The sequence below is a fragment of the Callospermophilus lateralis genome, chromosome 6, assembly GCF_048772815.1.
Source record: "Callospermophilus lateralis isolate mCalLat2 chromosome 6, mCalLat2.hap1, whole genome shotgun sequence".
Classification (NCBI taxonomy): Eukaryota; Metazoa; Chordata; class Mammalia; order Rodentia; family Sciuridae; genus Callospermophilus; species Callospermophilus lateralis.
This window is the reverse complement of record NC_135310.1, coordinates 107,794,767-107,810,329: the sequence shown is the minus strand read 5'-3', so window position 1 is coordinate 107,810,329 and position 15,563 is coordinate 107,794,767.

Sequence of the window (15,563 nt, the reverse complement as noted above, 5' to 3'; positions counted from 1 at the left end):
TGATAAGGAAGTAGAAAGGTTTCACTTGCCAGATACAAATATATATCCCAAAGCCACACCCTCTTTCCCACCTCCTCCAGCCACACCCTACCACTTCAATTATCACACAGGCAATCCCTATCAGGGGATTAATTCACTGATTGGGTTAACAATCATTTCTCCTCTGAATCTTCTTGCATTTTCTCACACATGAGCTTTTGGGGACACCACATCTAAACCATAACAAATGTTGATAATAGGTGAGGTTGTGGTGTTTGGGATGGGGGTACATGGGAAATATCTGTACTTTCAGCTTAATTTTGCTTAACCTAAAAATTCTCTAAAAGATAAAGTCTGTTTAAAATATATATATGTGTGTGTGTGTGTGTGTGTGTGTGTGTGTATATATATATATATATATATATATATATATATATATATATATATATATATATATATATATATTTTTTTTTTTTCCCCCCCATCGGAGGGATGAACTTGAATGGTACTCAAGGGATGAATATTACTCCCCAAACGGGATTTCAAATCTAGAGTTAGTAAAAAATAAAGTAAGCACCTGTGGACTTTCCCTTCCTGTTCTGATCACTCCCTAAGAGATCCAGAAGAGTCTAAGACACAAAATGAAGATGGATCAGAGGAAGGATTAAAAATGAGGGGTGTCTCTCACTATGTTATAAGAACTTCTTAGTGAATACTTAAAATAATGCTATACCCTAGATAAACATGAAATTAGTTTTTTAAATATGGAATTAGGGATACCAAAAAGTCCATGGAAACTTTAAAGAGTTGGAAAAGATTTTTGAGTCTTTCAAGTTTTAAAAAACAATGTCATCAATGGTGCTGCTTTTCAAGAGACTTTGTTCTCTTAACAGTCAGTATAGGTTAGGTTATGCCAAGGTAAAAAAGAGCCCCCACATATCAGTAACTAAGAACAATAATGAGTAACTTGTTCTCATGCCCATTGTGGGCAGACAGGGGCTTCTGCTTATCACAGTCATCCAGGGACCTGGGTTGAGGGAGGAGCTACCATCTTAAATTGCTGGTCACCATGATAGAACTATTTTTGTGACTCCAGACAACCACAAGGAGGTTAAAAACTGCAGTGCAATTCATGCCAGTTACAGAGCCCCAAGCATAGACACTGTGGTTTTAATATTCCACCTCCAGGCTTATAGGAAGAATTGTAAGGATGAAATAAGTATGGCCAAGTACCACAGATCTCGTGCCACCATCACAGACTGGATCCCTTGCCAAAGACAAAAGCCTTTGCTTTTTGTGAGTCTCGGTGTGTCACCCAGTGTGTGATTCATTCACTCCCCAGCACCGTGCCCCTCCCACTTTGGGAGGTGTTCCTCAAGCAAGACTCATCCTGTCAGGCTGTAGCACCTCTGTGGAGGGCAGGCCCCAGCCCAGCTGCCTCCGCCTGGGGAATCTGCCATTTGGGGCTAAATTGACTGCTCAGAGGAGCTGATGCCTGACCTGCTGATTTGAAAAGATATGGTGAAGGAAAGCCACTGATGGCCGAGTGTCTCCAGCTGCCAGGGAGTAGGGTGAATTTACCTATGACTTTGTCATAGGCTGGCCACAGTGAGTAGTCCCATGTCCTCCTTCTTTTTCCAGTGACTTGCTTTGGACAGGAATTTCAGAAATGAGTAGCCAATTATTATTCTATAATAGTGGGGCTTTGGTAATTTGGGGGCTTAATTAATAACATGACAGTGAGTAAGTATTAAGAAGGAACGTGATATCTTTGAAGCTCTTTACATAACTCATTAAGAGCACCAGCCTGGTTATGAACATATTTTTGTTTACATTTACTTTTCTGTGCTCCTCTGATTGCCATCCAAATTTCAGAATATGGGAAATTAGAATCCTAACTGACTTTTTTTCTTTCTGGTAATCTCCAAGTGGTTAAGTGCAAATACAGAAGTTAATGAACCATTGTTATCATTTTCCCTCATCATTCTTTATAATGTTTTATCCACAATATTGATTTCTTAATAAGGTTCACCAACCTTGAATTTGGAAGCCAAAGAATTATTTTTTTCACCTCCTTAAAAAACCCTTCAATTCCATTGACTAACCAGTGCACTGAGATCTCTTGATCCTAGACATTCTTTTCTTTAAATGATGTGAACTTTGAGGAGATTTTTCTTGGTTTGAAAGATTTTCTTTGGGTCATTTTTTGTGTTGTGGGAGAGTGTACCCAAACACCTACCTTTCTGTCATCTTGCACACTATTCCTTAAATAGTCTTGTAATTGACCCCTAACTTTATTTCTTCTTTTTTTCTGAAAGAATCTTTGTAAATATTTGAGTGCAAACTTTAAAAGTCGAGTTTTGCTTCAAAATTTTATCCTTTGAATTTTGACACTCCCCCTTAAAGAAAGCTTCCTGAGAAAAGGGTGAGGTTTTAATTTATTTATTATTATTATTATTATTATTATTATTATTATTATTATTATTATTTGCAGTTCCTCCTTCAAAATTTATTCATATTCTTATCATTTGGAAAAATCAACTTCTTGGTAGTTCTGATAAATTATTTCAAGCATATTTTAACTAGTAATTAGCCTTAATAGACTAAAAACCTTATCTTTTATGAATTTATGGATTGTATCCTAAGATCAGGGAGGTCTAAACCCCCTTTCAACAATATTGGTATAATATAGAGTTAAAGCATCATTGTCATTTTGCAGAATGAATGAAAAATTGTAAACATAAACCAGACCTCTTATTTAGAGATAATGAGCTCAGGGGACAGTTCAAAGCCTGGAAACTGGTTGATCTTTCTAAAATTGGACATGAAAGGAGGGCACAGGGCATGGGGTAGAAATGATTTTCCCTGAGTCCAGGTAATAATGGAGTGCTTTTTCTGTAGATAATATTTCTAAACATGTTATCAGTATGTTCTGGCAGCTCTAAACCGTGTCAGTGATAAAACACTGGCCTAGTGGGCAGACCACAGCCACCTCCCTTTTGCATGGGTATTGCCTCTGATGAGTGAGATGTGACTTAATTCACCAATAGAGAATAGTTTATCTTAGCACACGGAAGATACATCTGAAAGCCTATAATTTAATAGGTGGTCCATTAATTCCATTTTCATGGGAATTCATGGCTTTCTGGATTTGTTATTTTTATATTTCTGTTAATATAATAGCCATTAAAAAGCTGTAAGTATCCAACAACACCTGCTTTTATTTTTATTCAGGGATGAGGTTATAGAAACTTGCTTCTTCTGCATATTATTCTTAAGTCTTTTGACAGCGATGATAAAACAATCACAAACCCAATAGGTGACTCTGTTATGGTGATACTCAGGCATCTCACAGAACACAGCACAAGAGACAAGATTCTGACTCTTGTTTTCCACTTCAGTCTTTCTTGCTACATCTATTTCATTTTTCTCTGTCCTTTCTGTAGTTGGGTTGTTCTTATTTATATATTAATATAACTATAGAGACTTTTCTCAGTTCTCTATATTAGTGTCACCTGTAGGGGCTGGAATTGTGGCTCAGTGGTAGAGCACCTGCCAAGCATGTGTGAGGAACTGGGTTAGATTTATGAGGTCTCAGAACCACATAAAAAAATAAAAATAAAAAAAAGATATTGTGTCCATCTACGGCTAAAAATATTTTTAAAAGAATATCACCTGGAGAGTTTTAAAAGGCCATTCTTTTCTGAAAATGTTAGCACTTAGTGCAATCTAGACGAAGGGTGTTTGCTGTAGGAGTCTTTCAATTTTTCAGTAGGACTGAAAGTGATATTACTCAAAATAAAATGTTTTGGTGGAGGTAACTGAGCCTTGCTCCCAGATATTTTGATCCAATGGGTCTAAAGTAGGGTCCAGATACTGCTATGTTTTAAAAGCTCCCCTGGGGATCCTAATATATAATCAAAGCTGGAAATTGTTGCTATGAACTCTTGTCTTTTTCAACTTCACTCAATGAAGAGAGTGAGTCTCCTCTCTTTTTCCCTATCCAAATTCCCAAATTCCTGGGCTGTGGACTGATGAGCCCAGCTGATGTTATCCCCCAATGAGTGGGCTCCAGTGAGGCACATTATTCAAATGGCAGCACACCTCAGACAAGCATGCGTGGGGCAAGGGAGAGCCTAGGCAAGTAATTAGTAATAATAATGATAATAATAATGCTAAAAGTAATGGAGTCCAGCATATTCCTCCAAAGCAAGGCAAAGGGAGTCCTGAACTGCTAAATTTGAGAACATGTGGCAACTGTTGCTAACTATTAATTGTAGTTATTTCTTTCAAATTATATCTTTGTTTGAAATAATGCAATGATGAGAATTAATTTTTCTTAGTTTGAAAGTTTTATGGGACAAAACAAATATTTTAATATATTTGATAACAAAAAACACAACTCTATCCATATCCAACTAGTCCTTACAAGTTGTGATGCATGAAATGATGTCTAATAACAAATACTATGAGGTATTTTGCTTGACATAATGCTCTAGTTGTAGCAGGTATAAATTTTACCCCACAGCACACTAAATTTTAAAAATATCACATTTCTTCAAAGATTCTCTGAATCATTTAAGAGGCTCTGTGTCTTCCTCAGTTCCCTTCTTTCCTCCCAGTGATTTTGCAGAAAATTCCAACCTAGTCTTATGTCTGGAGGGGCTGTCCCTTTGCTAAGTAATAATTCTGAGAGTCTTAAATAGTCTCAAATTGTCATTGCAACTGGAAGAGAGTGGTACCATCATTTCTAAGCAAACTGAGCATCGAGACTCTTTATGGTCCCTAATGATTTGGATCTCAGAGTTCAGTTCTTCCTGCACCCTGAGTCACCTACAAGGTCCTCTCACCTCTAGAGGCATCGATTGGGTGGTATATATGAGCTGATGACTAGGGAGTCTGCCAATAACCTGTCCAAATTCAAACGCCAGGGGGAACCTCTTCTTCCTTGGCCCAAATCTCTCTCTTTTCCCCAGTATTCACTCACCATCACCTTCTGAGACAAGTGTGTGCATAAAAAACATGGGTAGGAATTGTGTTTAGGTACCTAGTAGTTTATTTTGATTTGTATATATAAAAGCACTTAATTTTCTACTGAAGCAGGAAACTTACAGCTCAGAACTTAAAAAAAAAAAAAAAAGTTCTAAGAAGCTAGCCAGACAGACACAATCTCAAAAGGTTGTCCAAAGGGCTCTAAGCTCAGAATCCTCTCTTGAAGGTGGGGAGGGACAGCCAGGAGGGCATCTCCGTGCTTTGGTGGATGGCACTGAGGAAGGAAAATGAGGGAGTCATGATGCTGATGCAGAATGTCTAAATGGTTACATGTTCCCTGCTGGTTTGAGGAGAGAACTTGGGCTTCCTGTGGCAACAACTGGACTTTGGAAGACAGAAAGTCTCTGTGATTCCTGAAGAAACAGAGCTGGAAGAGAGAGGAGGAAGAATACGGGATGAGGGAAAAGCACTTCCCAAGCCCCTGAGAAGTGGCAGAGACTGGCCCAGACAAAGCCGCTGGATATTCGCAGGGAGAGCAGGACCAGATGTCACAACATTGCAAAGCTGGGGTGGACACAACACCCAAAGACCAGCATGATTGCATATCTCAGCAGAGGCTGGCAGTGGGGGCGCATCTTTGGATGTTTGTTTCCTAATGCTAGGACATTGTTCCAGAAAAGAAAAGAGGAGGAAGAGAAGGAGGAAACCCTTGAATTAATCAAAAAGGCTTAGTTTGAACCAAAACTCAATGAGTTTCTTTATATGGGAAGATTTTCCACCATTGGCTCAACTAAGGATTGTAGTGCTAATTAAGTTCATTTATAGTTTGAGAACCAGTCACATCGATGACTGTTTTGTGACAGCAGCACATCTTAATGATATTTGTGTACTTATCTTCTGTGTAGACATGGGGTATTGGTTCTTCCTCCATGATTTATCCAGAAGGCTTTGCTGTCTTCAGAATGCTGGCTGCACCTTGGATGTCCTTTTCATCCAAGGGCTCTGCATCTTCGTTCTTGGTTGCTGTCCTGGAATCTTTCTCCCATAAAGCCATTTCAAAATGTATTTGATGCAAAAGTCCCTTCCTGCTCCAGAGCCAGATTCTAAATAAAGCATCATTTGAAACAAAACCATCGATGCCCTGACCCTGTACTCATTCATTTAATCATCCAGAATGAGAGAAAACCTGATGTTTTCAGACATACAAAGATTAAGAGAGTTTATCACCCACTGATCTTCATTAAAGGAAGTCAGAAAGTGTATCTTCTAGCAAGAAGAAAAAGCAAATATAAGAAAAAGAAATATAAGAAAGAATGTGAAATGTAAGGACCCAAAGGGGGAAATGAGCCTTCAATTTGGAGAACTGAAGAGATAGAAATACCTTCTGGTCGTAAAAGTTAGATAGCTCCCTATGTTCATATAGCTTTTTACTTCTGAACATCTATTCTTTTTCCTCTTTCTGTTTATAAAGTAACTGCAAACAATTATTCATAAGTCTCTCATGTTTATTATCTCCATATCTACATCTGTGCAAAGAGAGAGGAAGACAGACAAATATCAAATGAGATAGAGCTGATGTTTGTAAAGAACCCAATCACCAACTTGTGATCCAGTTAAAATGTAACTACTGTGTGCATTTTAATTTCCATTATTAAGTCATTGAGTCAAGTGGTTCCACATTTTTAATTTGTCTCCTGCCCTGTGATCAGAACAAAGGTGTTACTTCAAGTTTTTTCCTTTAATATTTTAATTTTGTGAAAGAGGAAATGGAGTTATCATTCAACAAAGAACACAGTTATGAGGATTTACATGATGTAAATATTCAAATTTGATGCTTTCACGAATATCTGTAGGTCAGAAATCATTCTTTTGTGATGGACTGTTATATATTTATATGTGTTTTTTTAATAACAGTTACCTTAAAACTGTTATTATTTTTATGTCAGACTTTTTCATTTCTCAGCCTTTACTCATGTGAGTGAGACAGTATTGGGATGCTTTTGCAGAACTATGAAGCAATATGACACCATGTGCCCTGCGGTTGTGATAATAACATGGCTTTTATAGAAGAAAAGTTTATTGAAATATGAACAACAGTAAAAGTGTTTCAACAAAAATTACTTAATGGAAATATACAAATCTTGAACATATAGGCTAAGTGGTACTTTCCTAATTTTTCTTTGTTTTGAGATTTGGCCCTCTTTCTGTATTTCTCCTGTTGATTAATGGCATCAAAATTGCTGACTCTGAAAACATAAGTATCATCTTCTTATCCCTGTTACCTAACCTTTTTATTATTTTATCTTATTAAAAAATTTTTTTGAGTTGTAAATGGACATGATACTTTTATTTAATTTATTTATTTTTATATGATGTTGAGGATGGAACCCAGTGCCTCACACGTGCTTGGCAAGTGCTCTACCACTGAGCTACAACTCCAGCCCTCCCTAATCTTTTAATCTTTTCCCTTCAACCCAAGTTTTAGTAGCTTCCCCCTTTAGTCTCCCTATTTCTGATTTGGCACCAGATCCTATCAGACTTGCTGGCTTTGGACCCACTTGCCTGCCATTGCCTTGGTCTGGATACTTCTAGTTGTTCATCTGGGTGGAGGAATGGCCTCTCCACTGTCTCCAGCCTCTGCCTTCTAACTACCCACTATGTGGTGGCAAAATAAACTTGAGAATGTGGAATCTGATCCTGTCATTGGAAGATTTGATAGCTCCTCTGTCCGTGGAGGAATTTGTTTGCTTTATTGCGGCACAGAATCAGCCTGATTTTGGTATCAGTTTTTATTTGACTGAGTAGCTGCAGGCCTTAGCTCCTCCTGCTCCTCTGATGCTGCACTGTGACCTTCTCAGACATCCCTGCCTCACCTGGGTATTCCAAACGTGCTCTGGATCTGCTGCTCCTCTACCTGGAACACTATTCTTCACCACTGCTCCAGCAAGGGCCACTCTCAGTGCCACCTTGTTTCTGATCCACCCCCAAATCCATTATTTTATACTTTAGTTTATTTTTTCTTGCCACAGGCCTCAAAAATATATGTCTCAGGGAGGATACTTAGAGCCTGAACTGTTACCATTTTTATTACCTGTCTTCCTTAATTACAGATTCCTGAAGGGTCAGACCATGGCCTATTTTTCTTCATAATCATCTCTAGAGCCTGCATTTTAACCTGAAAGAAAGAGGCCTAAAGTGAATATTTTCTAAGTGAATAAATGAATGAGTGAATGGAGAAAGAAGGCGCAGAGAAACCATGTACCCTGCCAAATTTCATAAAATTAGTCATGACAGAATTGGGAGAAGAACACAGAGCTGACTTCCAAATTACTTCATTCTCTTTCTACCACAATGTTAATAAGTTTAATTTTTCCTATTATAAAAATAATTATTTGTAGAAAATATAGAGTACAGAGAAAAGTATGCAGAGAAATTTTTCTCCTTTTGTCATAGTTATTGTTAATATTGTCCTATATTTATTTCCAGTGGTTTTGTTTTTTCTTTTTTAAAAAAGAATTTGTAGAAATTAGAAAAATCTCATGTATAAAAATGAAAATAAAAGTCACTCATATTTCCATCTCCAGAATTACTTGCTGTTTGTTAGCATCATGCTGTATTTATTTCAAGTCTGTTTCTTACTCCTTCCCTCCTTTGAAAATCATGCTTTTCTTAAAAATGATACATGCTGTTTCAAAAAATTCAAAGAGAACAAAACATTTCCAGGAGAAAAGTAAAAGAAACCATACCAAATCCTGCTGTCTAGAAATAATCATTGTTAATGGCTAACCCTTATTCCATCTATTTTTATAGATATCAACGGGTCATATATAAAGACACGGTAGATCAATGGGTAGATCGATATAAAACAAAACAGAAAAAGTACAATTATTAATAATTATGTTCTATTTGCTTCTAAAATTAATACATTCCATTTTATTTAAACTAAATAGAAAAAAAAGGAATATCAAATGAAACCTGAAGGATTGTTGAACCTATAATTTTTTCTCACAAGAAATGTTATTTTCTAAATAACATAACATACTCAAAAACAGTTAATAAAATATATTGCGAGTGGAAGCAGTTATTTTTTAAAATGGCCCTGTTAATTGTACAGGCCATGTGGATTTATTCCCACTGGAAAGACGAGGTCTCAACAATTTCCTAGTCAGTCCTTTGACACCCAATTTTTGACAGCTACATTATGCTTTCATATTGACCTTTTTTATGGCTAAGTTTCAGCAAAAATGGTCTTACATTATAGCTGAATGCATTTTTTTTCCAGAGAAGGTTCATATTATCTCTATTCCTCAGGGATTACATTTATTTTTATTCTGGTTATCTTTATCCATTTTCTATATTATCTTTCTGTCTTTTTATTTCTCCTTTACTTTATCAGCATTTCTGCTGATAAATCTTACATGTTGATACTTTAGTTTTTATTAGTGTCTCTTTGTTTCAAGCTCCTGATTCATTTATGAATTTTATTTTGCTCTTTTGATTTCTGAACTTTCAAATTTATCTACTTTGAACTTGGGCATTAAAAACCATGTTCATGTTATCTTGTTCTGTACCTTAAACTAAATTGTGAAACATTTTCTTGCCTGCGTGTGCGTGTGTGCATGCGTGCATGTGGTATTAATATTTAGATTTGAGTTCTTTGGCTGTCTTTCAGAAGCTCTGCTCCTTTGTGTTTTCCCTTAAAATCTTTCTCTATAATATGTTTGAGTCATTGGGATGTATCACCTTTTACCTTGCTAGTATTTAAATTACTCTGGTACACAGTGGGTGATTTCTTGATTTCTCCCTCTCTGTACCTGACAGTAGTTCATTTTTGCAAGGGCACGGTTTAGGGTCTGGGTATTTTGTGCTCTGTTCACTTTTCTTGCAGTCTAAGGGAATACCCAGGAGAAGCAGAGTTCTGAGGCAGCATTACACTGCGTGTATTAGTCAAGCTCCCAGCTAATTCTGAATACAAGTTACCTGAAAAGGACCCAGCTGAAAAGAATAAATTGAAGAAATTTAATGAAGAGATTCTTTAGATAGTAGGCAGGACTCAAGACCCAATAAGGGAGGCAGCGGGGGCCCAGAAGAAGTGGAAAACCATTACTATCATTAACTTTGAAGAGGCAAGAGAAGGAAACCATTAGAGTCTGGTGCCAACTGAGGCATGAAAGAGAAAATGCCCAACAAAAACAACAGCCAGAGAAAAGCAGCCATGTCTAGGATTCTATCTAGAGGAAGGAGAAATAAGGAGTATGTCTCCTCTTCTCCCTATTCCACCCTCCCATCTTCTACCAGTGACTCCCAAACCTCACTGGAAACCGAGGCAAGACAGTGTGCAGAGGTCAGCTTCTTGGACAGAGTGGGATTTAGAAGCACAGAGAATAATTCTGATGAGTGACAGGGAACAAATACAGAGCCAGCTGCTCATGTGGGCATAACTCTGATACTGAGATTTTGTTGCATGGTGTCAGAATTCCCTCCATTTCCATGGATCATAAATGCCAATGGCAAATGTCTTAAGGCTCTGGATTGTTTCTTTCTCTGGGTAGAGCCTTGGCGTCTTCATTTCCCCAGAGAGAGGCAATCTCATTGTTCCCTCTCTACAGTTCACAGTGTATCCCCAGCTTCCCGTTCTGGAGTTCTTTGGTTAGTTGACGCTAGGGTTTGAATGTCCCCTCTAAACCTCATGTTGAATCTGTTTAATTGCCATTGTAACTGTGATAAGAAATGGGGCTTTTAAGAGGTTGATTATGTCATGAGGGCTGTGTTTCCATGAGTGGACTAAGGCTGTTACCTTGGGAAGGAGTTGGTTAGTAGGGAAGTGGGTTCCTGATAAAAAGATGAATTCATCCTGATTTTTCTGTCTCTCCTGTGCTCTCACTTTTCATGTTACAATGAGGCACGAAGTCCCTCTCCCAAAGGTCAATGCTGTGGTTTTGGTTGCCCAGCCACCAGAACTGTGAGTCAAATAAACTTCTATTTGTTAGAAATCACCTGGCCTATGGTAATCTGTTGTACAGCAGAAAATGACTAAGACAGATGAGGAAAAGCAAAAGGCCTCACCTTTGCTTCTTTCTGGATTTCTGGGAATTTCTGACATTTCCAGAGATTCTGTCTACACTGTGGTTTGATTAAGGGGGAGAGGAAAGGGGGATAAATTTTAGGAGTTGTGCTCTACTACTGCATTCCACTCCATTTCAGAATTAAATTTTTTTCCTTTAATAGTTTTTGAATTGTTTCTTTAAATCTTACACTTTATTTATTTATTTTGCAATTAATTTTTTTTTTTTTTTGCTGGTTTTCAGCATTTTGTTGGGTGCCAGAAGTACTCTGATTTAATTCCAGGTGGATGAGAAATCCTACTAGTGTTTTTCTCTGGTTGTGCCTTGAGGATCCTGTTGACTGTTTATCCTCCCAATATCAAGAAGTTATATAATACTGCTATCTCATGTTAATGAATTATCAAGATTCTTCACACACACACACACACACACACACACACACACACACACACACCTCAACATCATGCTGTTTACTATACTTCATTTCTGTACAAAAGCCCAGATATGCTTCTAGTGCTGCCATAATTGGACTTTCTTACCCAAATTGTGTTGATTTTTACAGTCTCTATCTTGGCAGCATCTGACTATCAGATGAAATTCTCTTTGATTTTGTGGTGACTCATGAGGTGGATGACTCTTAGGGCACACCTGGACCAAATGCCTGGCACAGATGCCATCTGCACATGCTCGTCCCTGTTCACTGTTTACATTCTAGATGTGAGTTGGCACTGCATGCAACATGGGTACATAAAGAAGGTTGGTTGAGACTCAGAGGAACTGGTGAAAATGACTTAAGGTTTAGCAAACTGGTGCTCTGGAGAAAACTGAGGGTTCACCCAATCTATGAGTAGGTAACTGTGGGGGTGATTTGGGGCATGAAAAATCATCCTTGCTATCAAATATTTAGCCTGTTAACCTGAGACAGTCTTTCCACTTCCTACTGTTGGAGATGCTGCCTCCAGGAGATCTCTGACAAAATATACATTTAGATGGAATAACAAACCCCACGAAACTACTGGTATTCATCTTCCTAGAGATGATGACCAACACTTGCCATCTTCAATCAGGACAGAAAAAAAGACACAGACAGAATAATGTACACTCAGCCTTCTGCATCTGTGGATCAACCAACTACAGATCAATCTGTATTGAGCACATACAGACATCATTATTGTCATTCTTTCTAATATAATAGCTATTTATATAGCATTTCCATTGGAATAATTATTTTAAGTAATCTAGAAATGATTTCAGGTAAAAGGGATAGGTTATAGGCAAATACTATGCCATTTTATATAAGGGACTTGAGAATCCCCGGTATTTTGATGTCTATGGAAAGTCTTGGCACCAGTCCCCTGTGGAAACTAAGGGATGATCTCATTTAAGAGTCTTGGATAAGGAGTCCAAAGAGAATCTGGATCTTCCAATAACTTGCAGTATGAACTTGGGCAAATCACTTGTTTCTGAACCATGATTTTCCCTCTGTTAAACAAGGAAAAAATGGTATCTATTTTGCTTACTTCATAAAATTATTATGACATCAAGTTGAAAGTTATAGTGAAATGCTCTGAAAGAATTAGATACATACAAAAATCAGCTCTTTCATATTTTAGAAAAGTCACATGATATTTTGGAAAAAAAAACCTAAAAGATAACAAACCTAGGTTCAAATCCCAACTATGCTGCCTGGTAATTGAAAATTGGGCAGGGTCAATTTTCAGTTCCTTAACATTGGAAAACTCTGGAAGTCATTTCAGAAACACAGAATTGTTTGAAGGCCTAAAAAGAGCTAACATCAACATGGCCTCTGACAAAGAATAAATAACTGTTTGCTTTACTCTCCTCTGCCCTTCCACAATGACTGCACTCAGGCAGGAGGTACACCCTGTTCACTGACCAAGGGTGACATGATGGGATGGTTAATGACCGACGCTATGGAATCTTCCACCCCTGAGATTATATGAAGTGTATACCCACAGTCTGCCCGGGGAACTTTTATAGTTCTTTTTGGAATATCATTTGAAACCTCAACAATTGTAAAATCTAATTATGCAAGTAGTAGCCGCAGACTATCAGCTGACAAAACTGGTGATTGAAATGTTCCTGGTTGGTAGTTAAAGTTCTGTCTGGAGTTTTGTTTACCTTTGTGATTGATGTGATTTGTGATGACTATCCCAATATTTTCTCTTTTTTGTTGTTGTTAATCAAGATGTGAGAGGTCAACTTGCAAAAGATTTTTTTTTTTTTTCAAAATTACTCTACAAAATTGCCTGTCTTTATTGGCCTGTGTGTGCGCATGCGCACTTATACTTTTTAATTAAGCAAATGCTTTTTTCTGAAGAAGTTGTGCATTAAACACTCCAAGCATGTGATTCACACATTTTCTTTCTGCCTGTTGTTTCATGTTAGTGAGCTGTGCCTGTTGCCCGCCAACTGTATGGCTTTGGGGTGGAGGATTTTGATACAGATAGGAAGAGATATTTTATATAATTAAATTGCCAACAAAGATGAGAATCATTTACGGAATCTGGAACTTTGAGATACTTCCTGTCATGTCAGTTATACCAGTTTTGCCCCTTAGGGTCTGTTGGTCTCTAAGAAGCAAGCCCATCCAAGTACCCAGCCCTGAGGCTGTGCCTGGTTTCACTGTGACTTTCCCGTGGCGGGTGAGGGAAAAAAGTCATCCTAGTTGTTGTTTAATTTTTAACTGCTAGTACATTGCTTAGCAATGAGGGGTTCCATTTTTGTTTGTGAAATCAACACATAAATGAACATCTTAAGCATCTTCTTCAGGTTTGTAAATCAGACAAGAGAAGGGAAAAGTGTAATCTAGATTTGAGAATTGGAAATATTATCTCTTTGCAGATTTAGCCATCTGCAAAGTATAGCAGTATACTCTGTGGTTTCATTTTTTTTTTAAATGAAGGAGATAGTGAAGTAGTTTCTATATTTTTATTTTTTTAAAATTGTGCATGTTGCAATTGACACATTTCCCCTTGTGAAATTTCAGTACTGATGTGATTGCTTATTGCAGGTGGGGAGGCAAGTTTGAATTACATGAGTTGTTGTTGTTTTTTTTTTTTTTTTTTTTAGATTATGTTCTTAAGAGATAAGTCTTTTCTGAAATGCATATTTGTAATGAAGTTTTTGGCTTAGGCTACACAAAGACAACATTTCAGGCATTTGTTTGAGAGGCAAGAATTATACTCCAACTATCCCTTCTTTCAGAGTCATAATCCAATCACATGGGGTAGGGGAATGGGAACTGTTGGATACCAGTGGTTTTTAGAAAAAAAAAATGGCATGAAGGGTCTGGGTGGAGGGAGCACCGTGTGGTCGAAATAGTAGAGCCATGCTTCTATTTTGCCACTATACCCTTTTACTTCTTCTGAATTTTCTGTGGATCCGAAAAAGGAGTTAATGACTATGGCTTAATGTCAACAAAACTGGAAGAAAACTGTTTTCATCTGAGCCTAGATTAAAACATGCCACTGTATTTAAAAAGCAATCAGTTTTATAAGCTAAACACAAAAATGTTGACTCTTGGAAATTTTCCTTTCAGTCAAAAGAATTAAGAATAAGCTAAAAAGTCATTAAGAATTAGAATCACCATTGTTGAAATAAGAAAGGTCACACTTCAAAGTCTAACAAAGGAGTGGCTCCTGTCTAATGAAGATCATTCCCACATAAAACTCAGAGTGCTTACTTTGTCATACATAGAAATTTAATTTTAGTAATAACCAAAAAACATTTTGAAAAGCATTAAACTTAATTATATTTCAACTTTAAAGGAAAATGATAATGTAATAAAGATTATATTTTAATACAACACATTAAAATTTTAAGCAAACAAGATGATTTTCTTCTTGATTTGCAGAAATGAATAAATTACTCAACTTTTAAAAAAAATTTACTTGAGTTTTGGGGCCAAGTAATACTAACTTTATGAAAGTTTGTTGTCTCAAAGAATTTATAAAATTTGTTTTAGACATGAGAAGGAACATTGGATGATGAAAATTATTAAAATTAATTCAAAAAAAGTATGGAATTATTATCAAGTGGTATGAGAATTATGTCAACATATTTCTAGTTTTTTAGTTTTGATGATTTTGCACAAAGCAGTAATTACATTGTGGTAATGATTCTAATGGGTCATTTGGATGGTTTTTATACTGGAGTCTCCATGTCTTTGAATGACTCAAGTTGGAATAAAAGATAGAAAAAAGCTACCACTTAACTTGAAATTGTGTGTCCATCTGTTTTGCCACCAAAGACACATAAAAGTGATGAGCAATAATGTACTCACTCCCTTTGCCCCTTTGTGTAAAAGCTACAGACTTTGCAGAAAATAGTATTTGCAACCAGGCTGAAATAGGCAATACAAAAATTTTTAAACAATTATTGAATTTCAGTGGAATTTCGGCTAGACTAATATTTCAGTGCAAGAAACATGATTGAAAAATTGTTGCTGTCTAGTCTCTAAAATAATGACATGGTTTGCTATAAAACTACGCATAATTGGGTAAA